Raw genomic sequence first — 12,426 nt, forward strand, 5'->3', positions numbered from 1 at the left:
AATGTATGTCAGTGTACCTAACCTGGTACACTGAACTAACCTGAACTATACAGGGGCTTATCAGGTTCTTTGTATGGCAGTGGTGCTATCAAACACCCCAAAAAACGGTATGGTAGCGGTGCTATATAAAACCTCAATTACCCCAAAGAACAGCTGAAGAACCCATTTGTGTGTGTGTGTGTGTTCAACATAGAAATAACTTAAGAAAGTTACAGAGCTTAAAGGGATAGACCGTAATTTTACAAAGCTATGAGAATACTCTTTTGTGCGCAAGCAAAACAAAAATAACGACTTTATTCAACAATTCATCTTCTCCGCTTCACCCTATAGTGCTATTTTGGAGAGTACCGCATATGTAAACAACGTATGCTGTTCTGTGTCAGCAGCACCATACACGGATATGCTGTTACGGTGTTTACGCTTTGATCTGAACATAAACTACGTCTACGCGTACATACGTCGCATTCGTTGTTTGTATGTGATACTCTCCCAAATGCCGCTATAGGGTGATGCGGAGGAGACGAATGGATGAATTTGAGTTGAATGGTTGAGTTTCTTTGCACATAAAAAGTATTCTCGTAGCTTCATAAAATTATGGTTGAACCACTGATGTCACATGGATTATTTTAATGATCTCCTTGCTACGTTTCTGAGCCTTAATCGTGTAATGATCCTTGCTGTCTGTGGGAGGATCAGAGAGCTCTCGTAATGCATCAAAAATATCTTAATTTGTGTTCTGAAGATGAGCAAAGGTCTTACAGGTTTGGAACGATATGAGAGTGAGTAATTAATGACAGAATTTAAATTTTTGGGTGAACTATCCCTTTAAAACCTTGTTCTGTCAACACTGTGCCTTTGGGGTTAAGTGGCCTTCAATGTAATTGACCTTAACAAAAGTGGTTCCATGACAGCTGTTGCTGCAAATACTGCATTATTATTCAGTCTGGACTAGATTATTTACCCCCACCACTTACAGCTAATGAGACATTTGTCTCAACTTAAAATGATCTTTTTACTTAAGAGAGATACTGGTGTGAAGGTCAATGATAAAATGAATGATTTCAGCAGGTATGGGACACGTCTTTCTTTATCCACAAATAATTGATCTTAAAAGCTGAATTACAGACTAACACCATATATGGATCCCAGCATCAGCAAAGTCCTGCAGTTATTCAAGAGCAGCTAGCCAAAGCACTTGTGTTTTATCAGATTTCTGCTCTAATGCACGCTTCCTGGGCTTTCCTTTCTCCATTTACTAGATTAAGCCTTATTTATCTACGTACTTTTGAATGAATGCAAGGCGCAAAGGTTACACGAACACAAGGCATAATTAGCTGTGGCACCACAAACACAGCAGGCTATAGCTACTTTTTATATGCTTTGTGTTTGTGCAGGGGTGTACTGTAGTGACATAAACAGCCAAGGATTCGTTTGCCTTCTTTGATGCCATCTTCAGCAGCTCAGATGTCGAGAGTTGTGTAGGCATTTTATTTGTGCCAGCACCATGACAACGGCGCCTTTGTCAGTCCATGGGACATCTTTTAATTAATAAAGAAAAAAGCTTTGGGAATATATTACTCACAAATAAGCCTGTGTGCTGTAAACACTGAAACCTTGTATAGGCACACGGCTTGTTTCTGGCTTGTTGCCTTGAAGAACGACAGGAACATAAGAAACTTCTGCCCTCTTGTACTGAATCAACTTCCTTTTTTACTCCACCCAGGATTCGAACTCCAACTCTGACGAGCCCTCAGCTACACAAAAACTATCAAGATATGGCTGGAAGAGGGCTGGAAGAACTGTAGCCATGCAGATCAAACTGACATTCCTTTCCATTAACAATCACTTTTCACAATTGTTTGACACGTAAAGGGATAGTTCACCCAAAAATGAAAATTCTGTGATTAATTACTCACCCTTGTCTTTACAAACCCGTCTGTGTTCATAGACGCAACTACAACGTTCAAGGCCCAGAAAGATAGTAAGGACATTGTTAAAATAGTCAAATAATTTTATGAAGCTACGAGATTACTTTTTGTGTGCGATGAAAACAAAAATAACGACTTTATTCAACAATTTCTTATTTGTGTCAGTCTTTGATGCACAGTTATGAGAGTATGCATACGTTGCATTGCTGTCTATGCAGGGTCAGAAAGCTCTCTGATTTCATCATAGATATCTTAAATTGTGTTCTGAAGATGAACAAATGTCTTACGGGTTTGGAACGACATGAAAGTGAGTAATTAATAACAGAATTTTCATTTGTGGGTGCACTTTAAATTCCTTTAAAGATTCCCTTTAAATTGATCAAACAAAAAACAAACCCTGCAGCAATTGGCAATTTCAGTCAAATTTACCAAAATATCAACCAAATTTACAAAAGATTGTTTACATACGGTATCATAATTGGCTTTTAAATCCCACAAGAAGTCATATTAGAATCTTAACATTTTCCCCCTAACCAGAAAACCCTGGATTTTTTTTTTTATTTATTCTAATCCATTTGAAAGCAGTTTTACTAGTCTTAGAGTTGGTTTTAAGGCAGTAATTGGATTGTGCTACACAAGATGTTGGCATTTGGGTTAAGTATTAACATAAACCATTAAAGAGTTTTACGCATGAATCATACTGTGGGAGACCAGGATTTGATGAGGAAAAAGTTCTTTGGAGCGTTGATCCCATCATACCTTCATTTGACCCTCTGGGATGGATTCAGGTTGCCTACGCCCTGAAAAAAACTGTTTAGACCAGCATGAATTTTCCTAAATTAGTGTAATTTTAAAATTATACTACAATTATTGCATTCCTTTCATTGCCCAACCCTAGCCATTTTATACACTGTGATGACTTGTCAACTTCTATTTTTCCACTGATTTAAAACCTAAATGACAAACTGTGCATTAAAAAAGACCAATTTTGCATACTTGCTCAAGGCAAAATTGTAGTCTGTTAGAGAGCTTGACTTTAAAAGGATTCAGCCTGAAGGTTCATACACATCACAGAAAAACACAGCACTCATAAAACGTATTAAAGATCTGTTTGGGACATTGTTACTGCAGTGTGTTCAAAATATTTTGAACATCAGTTATGATGATGATCTGATGACAGAAACATAACACTGCACATGACACTGTGTGTTTGCGGTAGGTCTTAAAGAACACCACACAAACTATGCATTTACAATCCTTCATCATATGTTGGCACTCGACTTCCTATTATTGGTAACTTCATATGTTATTTATGGTTTAGCACCCCACTAAGATCAGAGGAATTGTGTATGTTATTCTTGCAAGAACAGAATTTTGAGCGGCTTGAATATGTTGGCTCGGTTTCAATAACATCTCAAGCAGAAATGTATATATTTATTTGATATACTGAGCATAGCATAACTATGAGAACTCAGTTTAGAATCATAGAATCATCATGAACTTTAATTATAATAATGGTTAATTATACTTTTTGACCTATATAAACCTATATAATAATTTATGCTACGAAAATTGCTATGTACGGAAGTTCTAAGCGGCCATGCATTATTATAATTTTTCTGTCTTGTTTTCTTGTGATCACGACTTAATTTTCTCGTGATCTCGACATAACGAGTTGTTTTGTCGTTGTCACGACTTAATTTTCTCGTGATCTCGACATAACGAAAGTTGTTTTGTCGTTATCACGACTTAATTTTCTCGTGATCTCGACATAACGAGTTTTGTCGTTGTCACGACTTAATTTTCTTGTGATCACGACATAACGAGTTGTTTTGTCGTTATCACGACTTAATTTTCTCGTGATCTCGACATAACGAGTTGTTTTGTCGTTGTCACGACTTAATTTTCTCGTGATCACGACATAACGAGTTTTGTCGTTGTCACGACTTAATTTTCTTGTGATCACGACATAACGAGTTGTTTTGTCGTTATCACGACTTAATTTTCTCGTGATCTCGACATAACGAAAGTTGTTTTGTCGTTATCTCGACTTAATTTTCTCGTGATCTCGACATAACGAAAGTTGTTGATCTCAACGTAAAAAACGTTTTCTCACGACGTAATTGTAGCTATCGTGAGAAAATCAGGGTCGCTATATTGTCTTCGACGATAAAGTTGCAGACCCGACAGCCTCCTTCTCAAGTGTCGAACACTTATGTGTAAGTCGTCAATCACTGACAGACACAGAGCTATTTCAGTTTGAGTGAGTCCCTGATCAAAGTAAAAGCGAATACGATCATCCATGATGCTGCGATGATGCTGCTTCTATAGCATTTTCTCATGCCGAATACACAGAGAAAATTAAGTCGTGATAACGACAAAACAACTTTCGTTATGTCGAGATCACAAGAAAATTAAGTCGTGATAACGACAAAACAACTTTCGTTATGTCGAGATCACGAGAAAATTAAGTCGTGATCACGAGAAAACAAGACAGAAAAATTATAATAATGCATGGCCGCTTAGAACTTCCGTAGCTATGAGTGGACTAACTTGACTTAAAGGGACTAAGCAAATAAAGAAATGCTTAAAATGATCAATTAACAGTACATGGGCAATTCACTTTCATCCATAAATGGTCAAAATTACAGATTTGTTGGAAATATACACCTTAATATGCTGTCAATTTAAGTTATTTGCTTTATTAGACTTAGCTTTAACAAAGATGCAAAACTAAACAGTACTATGTTATGTGGGGTTTTGGCCAACCAAAGTCGCTTAGATAAAGGTAATAGAACAAGTGTGCATTGGAAATTGGACTCTAGACTTTCTGAGCAGAAGATTGTTATCTGCAAATGATCTCCTAGTTGAATGTGCTGCCCTGTTCCCCTGCTTAGTTCTTTTTTAGGACAAAAAATGAAATAAGCAACTGTTCAAATATCAACGTCCAAATTGGAAATTACAAATTGGAAAAAAAAAAAAACTTTTGTGCCCGAGCTGTTGCGTTTTTCAAGCCTTATGTCTGTTGCAGTCCTGAAGATGTACTCTTTGCTCAGGGTTTGTTTGCTTCTGGGGTTTTCCTACTTATGAATATTCATGTCTCTAATTAGTCCATTTGTCCTTCATGTATTTGCTCAAATGTCTCATTTTGTTTTAGGTTTGATCAGACCTCAGTAGAATGCAATTAAACTCTAAAGTCAAGGAATTGAGAATATAGAATAACTATTCCTTGAAAGGTGTGATGAAATATTTAATTTATAATATACAAAACAATTATACAAATATTTTAAATATAAAAACCAGATTATATTATATAAAAGCCTCATGGCCTGCATATCTGTGAAAGTAGTCAGACAGGAACAAACACGATTTTAGCTGAAGCTGCTTGTGGTTGGCATTTGTATTGATGCTAAGTTGCTCTTCTATGCTGTGTGGCCTTCAAACATGGTCTTATGATAAAAATAATGAGGCAAATACACTGTTGTTACATGATTTGATGCAGGTTCATTAGCAACGCCACTCTTACAAGGTAAAACAATGTAAACATTAATGAGGAGAGCAGAGGTGTCATTTTTGAGCCAAGTGGATTTTGAATGCAGCTTCCAAAAGACAAAAAATAGGCAATTCATATTTTTTTTTTGATATCATCCCACCAGGGTGATTAGAACATTGAGTGCGGCACATCACCAGCTGCTAAATTCAAATCTGCTTTAGCAGTTTGGCTGGCTCTGAGCTAGAGAGAAAGACACGTTTTTACAGCACTATGCATTATAACCAATCACTCAAGATTCTGTTGAGCTTATGACTGCAATAGCCAGTCAGAGGCTACAGTTCAGATGAGTCATCTCTGAAACTCCAGTGTTTTGTACGGTGCGCATGCTCACTGAGTGAATTCTGCTCTCTGGCAAATTCATCAGAAACAACAAAGTTTAGATGTGCGTACGATGTATGATGTACGATATTCATTTCACAGTGCAAACCGGTTCAGTGATTGTAATGGGAGTTTTTGAGAGTGCTTTAACTCTGGCTAGATTGAAGTCTGGATAATGAAATGATACTGTTCTTTGCTGTCTTTCTGTACAACGAAAGTGTTATAATTAGTAACTTACAATGTTTTTATAAAATTCACGTTAAATACAAAGTCATTCAAATTAAAAATATTTTATGGCATGACAACCAGATGTGGTACTTAAAGGGGTCATCAGATGCCCATATTCCACAAGTTGATATGATTCTTTAGGGTCTTAATGAAAAGTCTATAGCATACTTTGGTTAAAATTTCTCAATGGAAGTATAAAACAACAACCTTTTTACCCTGTCAAAATCAGCTCTGTTTTCAGCAACCCGTTTTAGTGCATGTTCCTTTAAATGCTAATGAGCTCTGCTGACTGCTAATGAGCTCCTCTCTTCCGTGGGGTGACGAGCCGTTCTCATGAGACTGTTTACTTTAGCTGAGGAACTTGCTAACTAGCACGTTATTAGGAAAGGTGCTTTACAAAGATTCATAAAAGCACCTTAAACTCACTTCTTCTGTAGGTGTGAAGTGAAGTGACATACTGCCAAGTATGGTGACCCATACTCGGAATTCGTGCTCTGCATTTAACCCATCCAAGTGCACACACACAGCAGTGAACACACACACACCGTAAACACACACACAGAGCAGTGGGCAGCCATTTATGCTGCGGCGCCCGGGGAGCAGTTGGGGGTTCGGTGCCTTGCTCAAGGGCACCTCAGTCGTGGTATTTTGGGTGGAGAGAGCGCTGGACATTCACTCCCCCCACCTACAATCCCTGCCGGCCCGAGACTCGAACCTGCAACTTTTGGATTACAAGTCAGACTCTCTAACCATTAGGCCATGACTTTTCCATGACCATTAGGCCACGACTTAATTCGTGAGGATGGATCACGAATGATTCGCACATACATAAACACATTTAGATGGGGGGGGGGGGGCATCTTCAGCAGCTCAGATGTCGAGAGTTGTGTAATTGTGTTTTTTTCTCCGTTTATAATGAAATTCGTAAGGGTTATGTTCCAGGGTGACGTTCAGCTTGCACTTTTTCAACTTAATTTTATTAATTTAAATGCATTCAATTAAAATTATTAATGAAGCCACTTGGCAAACCTTCCTAAAAAATTAAATAGCTGAAAAAGTAGGCTTCAATTATTGTGCAACAGAACATTCAAAACATGCACACAAGATGAAATAAATGCGCTCATGTGCTTAACAGGCCCATAAAAAACACGCACAAGATGAAATGCACATAAAGAATTATTTAGTGGCGTTAATAAAAGAAACACACTTTCTAAAAAAACTAAACTGTGAGGAAATGTGGTCTATTAAAATGTCTGTCAATCTTTACAGGATTTTAGAATTGACAAACTATTGCTTATTCCACAGATTCTCCAACTAGCAAATTACCAAAGGGCATTTTGGGTTGAGTGAGCGGAGCAGAATCTTCAGAAGGCGCTCTCTGCTCCGAAGGAAATATGACCGCTGCGTCCCCCTGCTCCGCTCCCGCTCCACTCCGCTCACATGCTCTGTTGTGTACACATATTGTCAACACACATTTCAGTTCAAACAACTTGTAGAAGTGCATGTTGCATCCGATGACCCCTTTAAGTAAAAAAGACAGACTTTATGCCTAGTTAATAGATTACACTAACATTAGGCTACTTTACCCATCGTCTGTTATAGATGAACTAACATGATGCAAAATGCATGTACTTACACATATTTGAGAACTGAGATATTTCATGATATATTTAACATATTTGGGAATATTTTTGAATAAAAAAGAAATATTAAGTAAAACATAAGCCTAGTGCTGTGTGCCACATGACAAGCATGATGCCTCCTGAGCATTATTTTGCAAGACAGAGAAGGCTTTTCTCCACAAGTGCAAGTTTTTCTATACAGTTAGATTGTTTTTATTTGCTCCATTAGCATAAGATGTTTTACGCTCTATACTGACACCTATCATCTTGGACGAATTAAGTTTATTTACTAATTGCTACAGCCTTATATTGACCTGTTTGTTTACCTTTGTGTGTGTGTGTGTGTTTGTTCCTTTTCATGTGTTTAGTTCTGTACCCTGCATCAACTGTGAGGGTTTCGTGCTTGTCACTTTATGCCCTCCTAATGTTTTTCCTCAATGTGTCAAAAGACCTGCGTGTGGCTTGTTTGTTTCATTACTCCAACAGGAACTGCTTATTTGGTTGTTTCATTTTTACACTTCATCCATAAGGTGTATTAAAAAAGTAACCTTACTCACTCACTCAAGGGATACACAACAGAGATGTACTTAAAAGGGAAATGTTCTACCTTTATGTTTTTGAATAGTTTTGCGTACAGACGACAACGACCCCTGTTCAAACTGATTTAAGACGACTAGAATATTATGCATGTCAGGCCAGTAGTTGGCAATGTCACTTTGTAAAGAAACACATGCCTGCACACATAGACTGAACACATAATATGCATGCAAATAATGTCACTATTTTGACAAATGTATGTTTTTTGTAGGCAGAGACAATGGTATTGTTTCAAAAACCCATTTGAAAACCGTTGTCAAACGTTCGCGTTTGCAGGCCCCCAAAATGCCACTTGTTTTTTTCTAAGGTCCCTTATAAGCAGTGGCTGCAAGACCTAGAGTAAACTAATTATTATTGCTCTAATTGTTAGTATAAAAAACTGTATGACATGGCTGGTCATGTGATCTCCTGAGGGGGCGACCCATGTAGGCTAGAATAAAATAGCTTTTTCTAAAAGACTAAGTCATGTGTCTGCTCTCCTGTGAGTTTACATTATATTTTTATGTGCACTTTTTAATTAGCAAAAACGCTGCGTGCACCTTTAAATCATTCGCCTCACATGACAGCAGCCAGAAAGAGAGAGAGAGTGAGTGCAGTCATATAAGTATTTTACAGTGTTAGTCCTGTAGAGAGCGGTAGATCGGTTTATTAAATTGTTTTATGCGCTCCCTGTGATAGTACATGATTGGGACCGGGGAGGGAGGAGCGATCGTAGTATTTCTCTTCATTTCAAATCCCTGTCGTGGCAGCACGGGCAAGGCAGAGGACTTTTCCCCTCTTCAAACTAAGGGGAAAACCCACCATCGAGAGCCTAGTGCACGTCCTAAAGAGCAAACGGAGGACTTTGGGAGGAGGAAACAGTAGTTTGAAGGCACGCTGCGGTGGCAGCGGCTCGCTGTGTGCACTAGTGTCTCCACACTTGTACTGGATACACGAAGCAGGACGTTTTCACTTATCTGCGACTCGCAGGATCCCACAATCTCTCTGAAACCCGCCAAACGTTCACACGGTGAGTCGCGCGCCATGCGCGTTTATTTACATCTCTCGCGCTTATGCAACACTCGCTCGTGTTCTTCTGCCGTACGAAATTCCAGCGTACGCTAGCTGGGCGCTTTGACAGGTCAGCGGTCCTAAAGCTAAAACGATTCATTCCCGTCACTCTCCACTGTAAGACACTACAGGCGGGCTTTTGCATGTTAGTGCGGCTGACATTGCAAAGGTTACCGGTGTTCTGAAATATTCGGTGCCTGAGATGATTTTCGGTGACGCTGGGCGGAGCAAACATGAATATTCATGAGTTTCTGTTTCGCGTTAAAGCGCTACTGAAAATATTGACTGTTTTCAGAATAAGAAATGCTTCAAAGTGTGAAGTTCAGCAGGTATTTAGGCTACTGCTAATTTTGGCACAATAGTTTGTAGATTGTGTCGTATGTTTAATTATTACAGCTATTAATTTGTTGATGTGCCTGAGGATACACTCCAACTTACTGAGCCAAGATACATTTTTGTTTATGCACCTAATTTATTTGGACAATCTTTAAAACTGTTAATAACTGATATAAATGTATCTTTGCTGTGTTAACATAAAGTTTCAGTTGTGATCATTCTGGGGTGATTCTTTTTGTTTGCTCAGCTGGTAGCTTATATAACATCAACACAGCTTTAGTAATAAATTCATGTTTTTGTAATATATTTAAATTATAATATAAACATTCTTAACGCAGTTTTTCAAATGGTTAGAGACATGGTGTGATGATAAAAGATTTATGTGGCTATTTAGCATTTATGAATACAATAAAGACAGGAGGTTATTTTGGTGCTAGTTTTAATCGCAAATGTGTGTATAGAGAAGACGATATAACCTAAGCCTTTTCTACCCCCCCCCCCCCCCCCCCCCCCATATCTATTCTATTCTATTCTATTGACTGAATGGCTAGATGACAGAGACCAGTGGTGCACAATTACATGTAATAACCAATTATATATAAGACTCATTTATTAGATGTTGCACTGTTGTGTTGAAGATGGATGAGGCTAAATTCAAAGCACTGACAGACTTTAAAAGATTTGGAAAGATACCTCAGGGTCTTTCCAGACAAGACAAATTTATATTTCTAAGAAGGGCTGAAAGCTTAATTTTTGAAAGTAATGTAAAATGTACACCTGGATTTAGTGGCTTCACATAATGATTTTTATACTTTTTAGATGAAGCTTTGTATTATATAAAAAAAGAAGGTACTTTGGCAAAAGTGGTCAGCATGAAAAAAAGTGGCCAATAATTTTTTGAAGAGCTCCACAGCAGCCCAATAGGTGCTCGCTGTGGCATTAAAAAACCCTGGATGCCATAAACAAGCGCTTTTATTGGCCTGGTATGTCTGTGGACAGAAAAAAATGCGTGAGTTTAATATGTGAATCCTTCGTCGTGTTTTCATTCAAGATTTTTATTCGTCACATACACAATTATACAGAGTATAACCAGCAGAGAAATGTAAGTTTCATACATCTATTATTCCATCAAAACTGATTTTGATAATATATTTTAGGTCAAACACTGTGCTGCTTGTCAAAAAAGACAAGTGCTTCTCTGAAGATCCCAACAGAATATACCCCTATCGTGGTAATTCATGTTTTTATGAAAAACACAAGGGATATTTTTGTTACAGCTGTTTTATATAGTAAACATGAATGTTTATTAGGTGACACAGCATTGGGATATTGTGGGGATGGATTTAGTGGGAAAGCTTACACCAGCGAAAGAAGGCTACCAGTATATCTGTGTGATGGTAGATTACTTCACAAAGTGGTGTGAGGCTTTCCCACTGAAAACCAAAAGCGCAGAGGAGGTAACAGCCTGCATAGTAAAATTGTTCTACAAATTTGGTGCCCCTAAAAGACTCCTAACAGATCAAGGCACTGAATTTTTACTTGTCCGGGATGATTTGTCACCCCCCCCCCCCCCCCCCATTATGTCTTGTCCACATACACATTTGTACGTAAAACTTAACACCAGATCATTTAATTTATATATATATATATATTGCTCATTCATCATTCATACCAAGTGTAGCTTTTCTTGCTAGTTTTGAGCTATAAAGCTACGCGAAGATGAGTTGCAGTCATTGTCCAACAGTAGCTTGGCTTGTTGTGTCGGGCTCTGATGAGTTTTTAATGGGGAGGAAGTGACTTTCCCTGGCCTCTCTCCTAGCAGCCCGCTATACCATGGCCTCTTGCTATATAGGTCAACGCCACCAACAACGCCCAGTGAAAATGAGCAGTGACCTTAATTTAAGGCTTTGCAGCTGAAGTTGTTATCCCAGTCAATATGGAGCTAGCTGGGTAATTTAAATGGTCTTGAGGTTTGTCAGTCTAACAGTGATGGGTTTGCAATATGAGCATGGTTAGCTTGTGGCCACTTCTTTAAACCCATCAGGCACTTGGAAATTCTTAAAGCATCATATGTCAGTTGTCCTGATTAATTTTATTTGTATGTTGTTGCAACATCACACCCAACCTAGATTAGTCATCGGGTTTTACACCTCAGTTGGCTGATTTTCATTCATTTCAGATTTGATTATGTAAGATGGTGAAGCATTTGCTTAATGAAATATACAAAGCTGTAATCCTTAGCCTTCTCAGTTGTGTTCATTCGGATGTAAAATAATTAGTAGCGTAAGTAGCAGAGCGCACGTGTTGAGGCTGTGACCTGCAGTTTATCACAGCGTGCTGTCTCGTACCCTGTATGTGTCATGCAGTTTTATCTAAAGCTCACATACTAGAAAGCTGATAAGTCCATTTTGTAAAACATCAACCAACGTTATTGCTCAGGATTTTAATATTTTTGCAAAATGCTGTGAAATGTTTTACCTTCGATTGCAGCAATTTACTGTACTAAATGACATCTGCCCTGAAAGACAATACCCTGCCTCTTTGCTATAGTTTCATTTATATTTTAGAACAGTGTATTACAACAATATGATGTTCAGTTATCACTTTAAAGGAACAGTTCACCCAAAAATGAAAATCAATTGTTTGCAATTTAATGAAATCGAGTGAAGACTAAGACATCCAAATTAATGTAAAAGTGCCATAAATGTGGTTCATGCACTATATTCCAAGTCCTGCAAAGTCATATGATATAGATTTGTGTGATAAACAGCAACTGGTAAATGATGCAACTGGA

At 38.1% G+C, this 12,426-nt stretch overlaps 1 protein-coding gene across 1 annotated transcript in view; it reads left to right on the forward strand.

Moving 5' to 3' along the window:
* The first annotated feature begins 8,981 nt into the window (after window positions 1-8,981).
* LOC306852385 (thyroid hormone receptor alpha) overlaps window positions 8,982-12,426 on the forward strand; it is a 133,069-nt gene continuing 129,624 nt past the window's right edge. The window contains exon 1 of the mRNA XM_079389143.1: window positions 8,982-9,255. The gene's annotated coding sequence lies outside the window, so the exon portion shown is untranslated. The remainder of the gene's footprint in view (window positions 9,256-12,426) is intronic.

The sequence above is a fragment of the Barbus barbus genome (assembly GCF_936440315.1).
Source record: "Barbus barbus genome assembly, chromosome: 32".
Taxonomy (NCBI): domain Eukaryota; kingdom Metazoa; phylum Chordata; class Actinopteri; order Cypriniformes; family Cyprinidae; genus Barbus; species Barbus barbus.